This window comes from Montipora foliosa, chromosome 2 (assembly GCF_036669935.1).
Source record: "Montipora foliosa isolate CH-2021 chromosome 2, ASM3666993v2, whole genome shotgun sequence".
Classification (NCBI taxonomy): Eukaryota; Metazoa; Cnidaria; class Anthozoa; order Scleractinia; family Acroporidae; genus Montipora; species Montipora foliosa.
In genome coordinates this window covers 23,114,112-23,126,611 of record NC_090870.1, presented here as the reverse complement: position 1 = coordinate 23,126,611, position 12,500 = coordinate 23,114,112, and the positions used below count along the sequence as shown (strand labels likewise).

At 39.0% G+C, this 12,500-nt stretch overlaps 1 long non-coding RNA gene across 1 annotated transcript; it reads right to left on the bottom strand.

Annotated features, from left to right (window-relative positions):
* Positions 1-9,047: 9,047 nt before the first annotated feature.
* Positions 9,048-10,630, bottom strand: LOC137990576 (uncharacterized). The gene is made up of 2 exons (XR_011121517.1): positions 10,374-10,630; positions 9,048-9,163 (listed from the first exon to the last, which is right to left on the bottom strand). It is a non-coding gene; the product is annotated as an uncharacterized lncRNA (long non-coding RNA).
* Positions 10,631-12,500: the final 1,870 nt, after the last annotated feature.

Sequence of the window (12,500 nt, the reverse complement as noted above, 5' to 3'; positions counted from 1 at the left end):
TGCCCCTGGAAATTTGCAAACGGAGAATTTTTCATCCCCTCCTCGTCTAAAATACTGTACTGGGATATAATAAGGAAATATGAGATTGAACCAACTGCAAAATGCCGTTATGAGGAGTTATATTCAATGCTTGAGCTGCCTTGGCATGAGATCTACAGTCTTCAAGAAAAACGACCCGAGAATCTAAGGCCAGGTCACCGTGCTCGTTTGAGAGAAAAGGAGCATTTATTTCGCTATCGGGTTTAGTTTGAGCGAAATCTTTTACGTTTTGTATGCGCACGTGCTCATGTGCGCGCGCTAATGACGCGAAAATCGTGCGCAGTAGGGATGCGCAATGCAATATTAAGGAATTACCTTAAGGACGTTCGCGCGAAAATTTTTCAACATTGATTTTTTCTGAAACTTCTACCACTGTAAGATGATGAGTTAATTATGTCAGAAATGTAAAAAAAATGGGGGGTCACCGACTTCGTTTTGGAGAGAACATGCCCGGAAAAACACCCAAAATGTGACAAAATCGGGCTTCGTTAGCGAATAAGGCCAGTCTCTGTAAACCCAAATATATTGCAATTAAATCTTTGAAGTGAAATCTTCTCTGCCAAATATTGTTTAAGTGGACTTATTAAGTGAATTTAGTCAACTGGTGAGGTTCCTTAAAGATCAAGTCGCGTTTAGCGACCACAGTTTCACGCGCCTTGCAGCCGCAAGATGGCAGGATTCGATGTCCCGTGAGCAGAAATCTTGAAATTTTTTTAACTTCCCACATTGATTTTTTGTTCATTTTTGGACAACGTGGAGATAATTGTAAATAAAATCCGTTTCTGGAAAGAAAAATAGGGGTCACCGAACGTCCAAGACCGTATAATCAAGGCAAAGCTATAGCAATGGCCTTTTGCCCTATCAGTTCTTAGTTTAGTACTTAGCGCGCGCGCTCGTGTATGACATAGCGTGTGCATTTGCGTGCGCAGTAAGGATGCGCAGAAACAATTGGCGCGAACGTCCTTAAGAGCTTTAGTTGACGTGATATGGCCGTGTGGCCGCGTCGATCCACAGAAAGCGTGCGTAACATTAAGCCTTGTTTATGTTTAGGTGTAAGGAAGGATTACGTTTTTGCAAACGTTGGCCGTGCTAGTTTTCTACTCCATATTAACCATGTGAGCGTTAGCCCTACTGATGGAAATGGGCCCACACAAGGACGGAGAAAAACTCTGACCAGGGTGGGAATTGAACCCATGACCTTCGGATGAGATCACCGCTGCGCTACCGACTGAGCTACAAGGTCAGACGGGAGCAGGCGCGCATCTAATTAGGTGCATTTCTGGACATGAGTAGAGAGGTAAAAAGTCTCTCAAAAGCGTGGTTTATCGACGGCAAGACAGATATCGGCCTGGCCCCAGTTGTTCAAAAGGTGGATAACGCTATCCACCGGACAAATCACTATCCATTGGATAGCGCAATTGGTTCCGCTATTACTTATCCACTGGATAGTGATTTATCTGGCAGATAGCGTTATCCATCGTTTGAACAACTGGGGCCTGTAATTTATTTTGCTGAGTTCGTTATTTTTCCTGAAAATAGGCGTGGCTTGGCCTTTTTTCCTGTTCTCAGGATACTGACATTGTGCAATGGCAGCAAGAGGAGCACATATGACTGTTGCATAGCCTTTTAGGTGGCGTGGAATGATATTATCATTGATTTACTTTTAGGCTCTTTGCCAGCGAAAATTTCATTTTCCTTTCCTTAGAATGCTTTTCGCATTAGCAATTAGAAAGAAGTCTATTATGTGCGACATTGTACTTAAACGTCTCAGCCCGGGGCTCCACGAATTTCACTCTTCTCTCACACACTCCTTTTCAAAACCACTCTTTAAAGAAGAACGATTCGATCAACACCTATTAAAATTAAACTAAATTTGTTGATAAAAGGGTCTTGCCTGAGCACCATGAAGACTTAGTTTTCTTCCTCAAGACCCCTTTCCACAGTCGATGCCAAATTTAAAAGTTTGTACGTCGCTTTGATCGAACGCAGATGATATAACTAATATTACGCGGCTATGGCATATATGGTACTTATTACAAAGGAAGTAACTACGACTGGATTTCTCTGAGTAACTGACAATAATTATTGTTAGGCTGAAACCAACATTTCGAAATGTCTCCACTGCAAACCAGCTGCAACCACGTAATGAGAAACATTTGATCATTAATTGAGCACTCTCCCTGTCAATAACTTCATAAACCATTTGTTTAAGGCTGACATGTTGCCAGATTGTCCACGTTCTTTTTGTGAGTATCATTCATAGAACAATCACAAATTTATGAACTGATTAGATGTCTCACGCTTTTGATCTCGCGACTTCGTGACTCAGCTGTAATACAGACTTAATTACTAGCAAGGCTACCTACATACATTATCAGCAGCAACACAGATTGGGTATATTAACCCACGAACGCCTATATGAGCCGCAATTATAATCAGTTAATATTCTTCTAATGACAACTGATTGATAGTCTGCTCAATAGCTACTTAATTGAATGCCAATATGCAGCACTATTCTTTATATTACACATAGGTTAAGATATAAATATCTATTCTGAGACACCATTCTTTCCTGCAAGAGACGACAGGAAACCAATACCCCCAGGCTGACAATTTCACAAATCTGGAATATTGGTTACCGCACATATTAAACTTACGCTAGCAAGGAGACGCAAGTCAGTGTATTATAAGTTAAGTGAGAGTGTATGTCGCATCGGTCCAAAAGAATATTAGCCAATGAATTAACTAAAACAACTTTCAACTCTGGTGAAATGTGCCGCCGCTAAGTGCTAATGTTAAGGCAGCAACTAAAACTTGTTGCAGAAAGATCGCCCGGGTGAGAGTAAAAACTGCTGTTGACTGATGACATTGAGTAACGTTTCAACAACTTAAGCGGAAATTACTGTCAGAGGAACTTGAAGAACGAAAACGTATACATATCGTTTTAGTATGGACAGTCAACGCATCGAAAACGAAAACAATCTATAATTTGGAATCGATAATTGTGATTGGTTTATTCTTCCGTTTCTGCTTCTGACTCCGACAATGCAGTTTTCACTGGATCATAAGCGACGGAGTCATAAGCGGAATCGATGTTTTGATGTTCTGCAAGACCTCCATCAAATTATCTGTACGTGCTTGAAATAAAATTCTGAAAACACAAGCTAGTGATATTTCTCCTTAATTTTACGAAACTACGGCGGCCTGGAAGGGACATGGTACTTTTTTTCTAACTCGCGACTTCTTTTTTCAACTCGCGACTTCTTTTTTCAACTCGCGACTTCTTTTTTCATCTCGCGACTTCTTTTTTCAACTCGCGACTTTTTTTTTTCAAGGCGCGACTTTTGTTTTTTTTTTCAACTGGCGACATTTTTTTTTCAACTCGCGATTTTTTTTTTTCTCGAAGGGCGACTTTTTTTTTTGTCAAATCGCGACATTTTTTTTTAACTCGCACCTTTTTTTAAATTCTCGACTATTTTGCAGCTTTTTTTTGCAATTCGCATTTTGTTTTCTTTTTTTGGGATGGTTTGTTCCTTTCGGTTTCTTGCTGTTGAGACAATGCTTCGTTGGGCTCCTGTTGTCAAGTACTTAGGACTCAGTGCGCTATGATTTAGTATCATCAGTGTTCATAAAACAGGTAACCCTCACATGGCAAGTTTAACAACTACATTTATAATTGCTGGAACCTGTTTCCTTCTCCTTTATCCGTCCTCTAGCCAAGATGTCTTAACCGGATTACTTTCCATCTGCTCTCGAATCGCCGGACAACCGAGATGATCTCATAGCTACATATTTCGGTCTTGGCCTTGCGTTCACAGAGATTTTGTCTTTTCTGGCTCGTTTTCATGGTGTTTGTATCAGTCTACGACAACTCAAGACAGTACTTAGGTCCAAAGGTCTTTGTCGAAGGAAGATATTTACTTGTTTGCTTGATGTAAAAAGTGCTATCGAAAGCGAAATCTCTGGTAGTGGCAATTCAATTGATATCGACAAATGCACCAAAGGCTTACAACAGATTACTGCATGGTAGTGAAAAGAGAAACAGTACGAGTCATCATGAAATACCTCGACCCAGAAGGTGTGTTCTCGCGTCCAAGACGGGTATTTCGGAGACGACAGTATTCCTTTCAGGGTCCAAACTACATGTGGCACCTGGATGGCTACGACAAACTGAAACCCTTTGGATTTGCCATTCATGGTGCTATTAATGGTTATATTCGTCGTATTCTCTGGCTTAAGGTTGGCCAAACTAACAATGACCCAAGGGTAGTAATAAGCTATTATCTATCCTGTATACGACAGATCGGAACGGATACGCCAAGAGAGGACATTGAAATAACCGAAGAAATGTATTGTTCAACCCACTCGGAAACAAGCTTTCAAGAATTTGAAGAGCTCGCAGAATTACTCATGGAGGACGAAATACTGAGTTATCCTTCGACTACAGATGAAACCCTTGTGGTGTATAGGAAACTGGTGACTTGTTTTGAAAATGCTTTGTGATTTATACAGCATATGAACATCTGCGTGTGACGAGAAAAACCATGAGCGCTAACAAAATTTAACGTTGTTTGCTTCCCAATAAGTTCAAGGTTGTGTATCGGCTAGTACCACTAGGTTATGGGTCAGAGCAGGGATGGCGCAGTAGTGAGAGCATTCACCTCCCACCAATGTGGCCCGGGTTCGATTCTCAGATCTGGCGTCAAATGTGGGATGAGTCACTCAGGCGTGAGGGGAAACCGGAGTACCGGAGAAAACCTAATGAGGACAACCAACAAACTCAACCCAAATATGAAGCCGAGTCTGGGAATTGAACCCGGGTCACATTTGTGGGAGGTGGGTGCTCTCACCACTGCCCCATCCCTGCACCCCCTTCTAACTTTAGATCTGAATGATAATAAGCACTCTTAATTCTTACTAGTAGTTCGGCCGGGATTTGTTCAAGAAAGGATTTTATCTTTGCCTTTTAATTTAGGCATGTTACAAACAAACCGTTTTAAGTTTGCAACTAAATGATTTGACTTTCTTTCCCAATCAGATCTTAATCTTGATCAGTAATATCCCAGTTGCAGTCTGGCTGCGAAAACCGTGAACTATTAGACTGTATTTCTTAAATATTGATTTAACTTTCATTAGGGACTTTGAGCAACAACAACGGGACCGTCAAGGACAACGCTTAAGATCTGCAAACAAAACAGCAGCTTCGCACACACTGCAACGCGCGTTTTTCGTGTTCGTACATTTCGTCAGCGTTGATTGTAAAACAACAAGTTGACGTGAAATAGCTAAATTTGGCGTTCCATGGTGAACGTGCCACATCTGAGAATAAATTTTCTTTTTCACCCTAATTAGGAGCCATTCCGACCAGTTTCATTATTGAGGAAGAGACATACATGTACCTTCAAGTTCGTCATCACTTAAAAGATTGAAATAGTCGCAAAGTGATTACAATAACACAAATTTACATTTGGAGATGACGTTCCCGATGCCATTTTCTCCCAATCACTTTTCTCCAAATAACACAACCTAAAAATTTTAACAGTGATCGAGGGTAATCAGTCCAAAATAAATTCATCTCCTATGAATTAATTATAAGAGGAAGGATGTTATTAAACTCCTCCCACAGCTCTTGAAATAATTGATAATTAGAAGGGAGTTCGAGGACAAAGGTGCAAGAATGTGCTACGTATACCGGTATTCTTAAGTTGCCTTCGAGCTGCGAAAACGTGATCTGTAGCTCAGGAAACAGGAGTATTTCGCTTCCACTTACGAAGCACAAAAATCTACCGAGTTTCGTGGCATCTAAACCCCTTATGTAGGACTCCAAGTGCTTTTAAAGACACTCTCTTTCCCTCCATTACTGCTGGGCTGGCTTTTAATTTTTTCCATGACCGCAACGGATGGAAATGAGGGTTTAAGGTAGCCTAGTATATCTTTCCAGCATTCGGCCACGTATTGTGGCCTTTGAATTATGTCTTTGTGAGCTACTTCTGTTAAGATTTGACTGGCATTTTCCTTCGACATTGACCTTTTAAAAAATCGAAGATACTTAACACACCAAGCAGTTGTCATAAAATTCACTACACAGCATTTCTCAATTACTTCCCGTTCAGTTTCCGATACATAATTATTAAATGATTGCAATAACACGTCCGGAGTTATAAGGGACTCTCCATATAAAAAGTATGCTATAAAACTCTTAGATAACAAGAGAGGGAAGTATTGGCAACTAAGATATTAAACCAGACATTCTCAACGCTGAAAGTCATGGCGGATGCAAGAAAGTGTTTCACGTGAGTCTCCACTATTTTGAAACAGCGGCTTCTCATTTGCCAAAAAAAAGGGCGCTGGTTGAGAAAAAAAAAGTCGCGAGTTGAAAAAAAAAAGTCGCGAGTTGAAAAAAAAAAAAAGTCGCGAGTTGAAAAAAAGTAGCATGTCCCTTCCGGGCCACAGTACGAAACTCATTGCGATTACGTGTTTAATTTATAATATAAGGGCAAAATTTTCTTGTCACTGTCGAGGCACTTCGAAAAATAGTTACAGTGTAGGCAAACGGAGTAAAAAAAACACTTTAGAGCCAGAAGCCAGGCTACTTAGCCAAATGCTGGAGCCTCACTTCACCAAAAACAAACAAACAAATCAACTATTTCTTTATGTCCAAAAAAAAGTACAGATGGTTGTTGTTCTTGAGAATAAAAATTCGAGTTTCATTTCGGCACAAAGGTAAAAACGATTAAATATGAAACCACTTTTTAAAAGTGCGAATCCACTTGAACTAATGGATCCGTAAAAATAACAAACGTTTTGGTGAGGAGTATTTGTTTGAGCTATTAGGGAGTTTAACCGGAAATGAACGTTTCGCATGCCAGGACAGTAGTCTCTCCCAGCTTTTTAGCCTAATCATCTCTAATGGAGGAAATATACTTAGCAATGTAAAGGTGGTACTGAACAAACAAGTTAAAATGGAAAACAAACAGCTCACTTCCGGTTGCCGTCCGCCTCTCAAAAACGCGTGCGCTTAAGCTCCCTAATATTACTGGTATACTGTTTTGTCGTTCTCATTATTTTTCTTTCTTCTTTCGTTTCTGTTCTTCTGTCATAGGTCTTCCAGCAGCTCTAAACAAACTAAAAATAAACACTCAGCTTTAAGTTTATATCCCTCCGATGCTTGACTGCGTAGCCACCAGTGTACAAACCTGGATGGAAACCGGCGAAAAATGCAGAAAAAAAATATTTTCCAAACCGTTTTCCACTTGAACACGAAAAGCGTCGGCTGTTAAGAGCTGAGAGAAAACAAATCTTCGGCAGTTAACCAGGCTTGAGCCTACGATCCAATCGAAAAACCAGTGCATGAGTTCTAAACTTGAGCCCGCGATATGGTCACGTGTTTTGACAGGTGTCAATTGACCATAACATGGATGTCCAATATCAAAGATGTACGCCGTAAACTAGTTGGAGTGTCAGCTGGAGTATGGCCTCGATATGGTCAGGTGATACTGGTCACATTAGCATACAAGGAGGAGTGGAGGGACGTAACGGTCCCCATACGGTCCCAAAAACCAAATTGTATTTCGTCATTGGTCAACGTCACTACGAAGTCACGTGAGAGATAGTGCGCGCGAGGAAGACCTTAGATAGACAGAGCTGAAAAACGACTGCGCAAGTCACTGATCCGCGGCACGAAACGCAGGCTCAAGGGCGCGCTCATTCAAAAAGACTATCTGTTCGCAATAAAGGAAGACAACTGGTGAATTATAGACCGGGTGGTGAATGGTGACACGCTTACAAAAGATATTTTGGCAAGCATGCTCAAAGCGATATTAAAATGGAGTATGCAAAGATGCAAGAACTCAGGCAAATTGAGCTCCACGTTTCTCCAAATTTTAATACAAATTTATAATTATCATGAAAGCAAAATACATCTTTCGCTCTTTACACAGCATTTTTTGTTAAATTTATAGAAGAGCAATGAAAGCCAGCTCCAACAGAAACTGAGATAAACCGGTGAAAAGATTATACACTGTATGATACACAGAGAGCAGGCAAAAAAGTGCTTCATCCTGGAAAGCCCACTTACTGACATTAAACAGCTCAGAGAAAATTAATTTGCCCCTTGATTTGCTTGCCTTTTAAAATAAAAATTCATCAGATCCTAACCTGATCAAGAGACGTCATTAATGTTATTTTTCTTTCAGAAAGTAAATCCTTTTTTCCATATTTAACAATTGACAAGAAACTACAAAAATTTTACAAGGATCAGTTCAGACAACACAGCGCATATTGCAAAAGTGATCTAAACTTGAGACATTTCACACATGCATGCTACATTGTACTTGATGGGTTTGAACAAAATCTTTAGAGCATAGACAACTAGGAAACATCCCTGAAAGGGGCATTCCACAAAATTAATATTTTCAGCTGTATAGCAAGAAGTTCACTCTAGCATTATCTGCTGACTGGCGTAGGTGGTATTATCCTAAAAAGATGATTGTATATTAAGTAGATGGAATCCAGTCATCAGTATAATACACATATGCAAGGGCTATTCCATGTGGGTCCCAATGCTCAAGAAGATGTTTGTTTTTAATTTTAATTTTTTCTCTGACAACTTGTCATTGAATGTGTTTGAAGGTGTTCTGGGTTTCAATGTCACTACATGTATCTGAAGCATTACTGGGTTGGCAACTCATCAGATCAAAAGTGTTCGCAAAGTTTGCGTGGAGGTGCAAACAACATGCATTTGTGATGTTTTTGCTTGAATATGTTGTCCCCATTTTTTTTTATAAGTACAACATTTAAAAAAGTGGCATCTTAAAGCTCTGTGATGGTCCAAAAAGTTCATAACTGAAAAAAGGTTAAGGACTAATATTCAGTTCTAAGAAGAAACTGAAAAGTTTGACAATGTGAAGAGTACTAAAGAAACTGCTTAAAACTCAACAGCATTGTCTGGATTTCTCAGTGACTTTATCCAGTCTTTTGTTCCACACTACCAACATGAACAAAGTGAACTCAATAAGATTATTGTGGTTTATTGCTGAGAAAAAAAGGCTGAATTTCTTCTCGCTCCTTTTAGAGCTAATATTTCACAAAACTGCCGCAAATAATACCAGGTGGATCCATCTCCCTAAGGACAAAAAACGAAAATGAATGTTATTGTCCATGAGATGCATATTACAATGCTATAATCTACAATATCATAATGATATTATTATTTTCCTAGAAACAGGAAACTGCACATATCAGTTTTTATGGGGGGTGTGAAAATTAGTACAAAAAGTCATTCTTATTACACAACCAAGACAAAGAAAACATGATGAGCTAACCATATAAACATACTATAAACCACACATAAACCAATGACCCTTAACTGTTTGCCTTAACACATGTTCTTAAATTTTTTGAGTCTAATCATAATTTTGTCTTGGACGTTGGGTTGAACATAGATTTGCAAATAATGGCCAGTCAAAGGGGAAAGAAAAATACCATCTTCCAAGTTTTGACATAGATGTTGACACCAAGTGTGTTGCATTATTACAATGATAGATCATTATTATTTGGCGATTGTGGAAGCTAGACTACAATTAAGTCACTCGGGTGCCACTTTGAAGCAGTATTTCCCTGTCAATAATCCTAGGATTAACAGGAAGCAGGGCCTGGACTTTGTACTTTTATTTAACAAATTGTTCTTTTCCTAATATATCGATGTTCCATTAATTAACAGGCCAACAATCTCCCGAACATGGGTGTATCAGTTGATTGCACAGGGTATTTTGGTGGACAAGTATTTATGATTCTGTAATCAAGCCTCACTATGGCAATAAATTAAACAATGTTATTGATCACACTACTGTGCAACTAGAACTTCTTCTGAGTGTAATCTCAGAGGCCAGTCTTGCAACCAATTTACCTTTTCATTGAAGAAATGCCCTGAGACAAGGACAAAGAACTTCAATATTTTCTGTGTAGTTCTGGCCAGTACTTGTGTTCATTCCAACTTCACAAGTTGGCAAGGTGTTTTCTTTTAGACAGCTGCCTTTATGGGGGCAGTCAGGAGGTTAAGTGGCTATTGCAGAGTGGCAGCACTCTAAATGAACTGCTGCCTTGGTTCAAGGAGAAGGTTGACAACTTTCAAATAATGCTCTTATAACATGTTACGTTTAATTAACGCATTGTAAATACATGTATGATTGATTGTAAAGGTGATTTCAGAAAACCCTGCCCAAATTATCTTGTTGATGAAAACTGTAGAGATTGCATGGGCAATACCCTAGTGTGCAAACTGAACCAAACGTTGTGAACACTTCATGCTTCAAAAACAAATATGGAACACTCACCGTAGCCTCGGTTAGTTTCTGCAGCGCATATTCCCAAACAAATTTAACTGGGTTTGGGTCTCAAGGCCCAAAAATTCCACACAAATATATTACACAGATTGATGTGTCTCCTTAAATTAAATCACCACGATCTCACTTCCAAAATTCACACCGTCAAGAGTTATAAAGTGACACAGGCAGAAGACGAGATCAAACGATCGAAATGGACACTTCGCGTCTCATGCACGATTTGTGCTCCCTATCTGGCGCATGCGCAGTCGTTTTTCAGCTCTGGTTGAGTCCGCGATTCTCGAAGTGTCATGCGGATTTTCCCATAAAAATGCCCTTGAAGCTCATCAAAATGGCGGCGAAAGTGTAGAGTGCTCCACTTGTAGGATACATAGTGTATTTAGTCTGGAAAATGTTCTGAAGAGCGTTTCGAATGATTTCACGGGTAAGTCGGCAGGAAGAATTCTTTTTAAATAAAATCTCTGACCTTTACTGTGTGAACACTAGTTTTCTCTCGTGTTTCCGCTACAGTCATTGTTATTTAAATGATGCCTTGATCATTTCTTAAATAACAAGGACCGGAGCCAGGTCATGTCTCGATGATTGGGAAGGGGAGAGGTGGGAATAATAGGGCATTTTACAGCGATCTTTGCTGTTTCCGGACGCTGTAAACAAAGATACATGCCAAATTCGAAGGAAATGGCGGTAAACACGCCGTCATGGAGTCAACTGTTCTCTGAGAGCTTTTCTGATTATTCGGGATATGTTACGAACTTGGAAGATGCTATCAAACTTATAAAGGGGTATGAAGTCAATACAACGAGTTCATTTACCGTTACATACCAGACTAGAGGTTTTGGAAAGTCTCCAATAGGTAAGATCTCTTTTTTTGTTTTTAATCAATGCAAGGTTATTATAGGTCTTAATTATTTTTTCGAAAAATGTTATTGTTATTGACCGTTTTTGGCAATTATGGTGACTAGGGACTGGGATGGGGCCATGGAATTTGTAACAAAGGAAATTATTGTAAATTCTTATCCACTTTCTACTGTGGAAATGATAAATTAAATTACCCACAAAATGGAGCTTTTTCAAGAACTTAGGAAATAATTACCCTTTCCTTCAAGCCCCTCCCACCCACCCCAGGTTTGGAAGCTGGGGCAAGGCATCTCCAACAAGACTCCATTGAGATCCACCTAGGGTTGCAACAGACAAGAGGTATTTCCCAGTGGCCACTGGTCAGGCACCTGTATTCTAGAACATGTATATTCTAAAATATTGAATAGCCATTTTTCAATTTTTTTAATACACTTCACTTGTCAAAAACAAACAGTTTTGGCTAAACAGGTCAGTTTTCACTCAATTTTACATTAAATGTCAGTGAATCATTTAGTAGTCAGTGCACAAAAATAATCACTTCCAATCACTGTAATCTAGTCTAACACTGTTTCAGTTGTTACAAAATTCCTTGTGTTGCTCATGACTATTCCTCTCTTTGAATAACTTTTCCTCTTCACTATGTATCAGTAACATTATTATGATAGGCCATTCGGTTGCAACAATAAATACAGAGAATGGGGGGAAAACTTAAAAAGAATCCAAGGCATCATATTTACTGCAAAGATGTCCAGGCAACGAAGGGAGTGCATCTAGAATTTGATGGGATTCCTTTCGTAATCCTTAGACACAAACTTTTGGAGTGCCAAAATGGTCCAGATTGCAACAGGACACTAAAAGGAAAACAGTCATTATTATAATAATAATACATGATTATAATAATAGTCATTATTATAATAATACATTATTATAATAATGCATAGGCTTTACATACTGTGGTAAATTATTATTATTATTATTATTATTATTATTATTGAATATTATTATATCAATGCACATTATCAAAAGAAAAAATATATACGATGATTCCATTTTACCTTTTTGCTAAGTGACTGTTACTGATATATAGTGAAGAGGAAAAGTCATTCAAAGAGAGGAATAGTCATGAGCAACACAAGGAATTTTGTAGCAACTGAAACAGTGTTAGACTAGATTACAGTGATTGGAAGTTATTATTTTTGTGCACTGACTACTAAATGATTCACTGATATTTAACGTAAAATTGAGTGAAAACTGACCTGT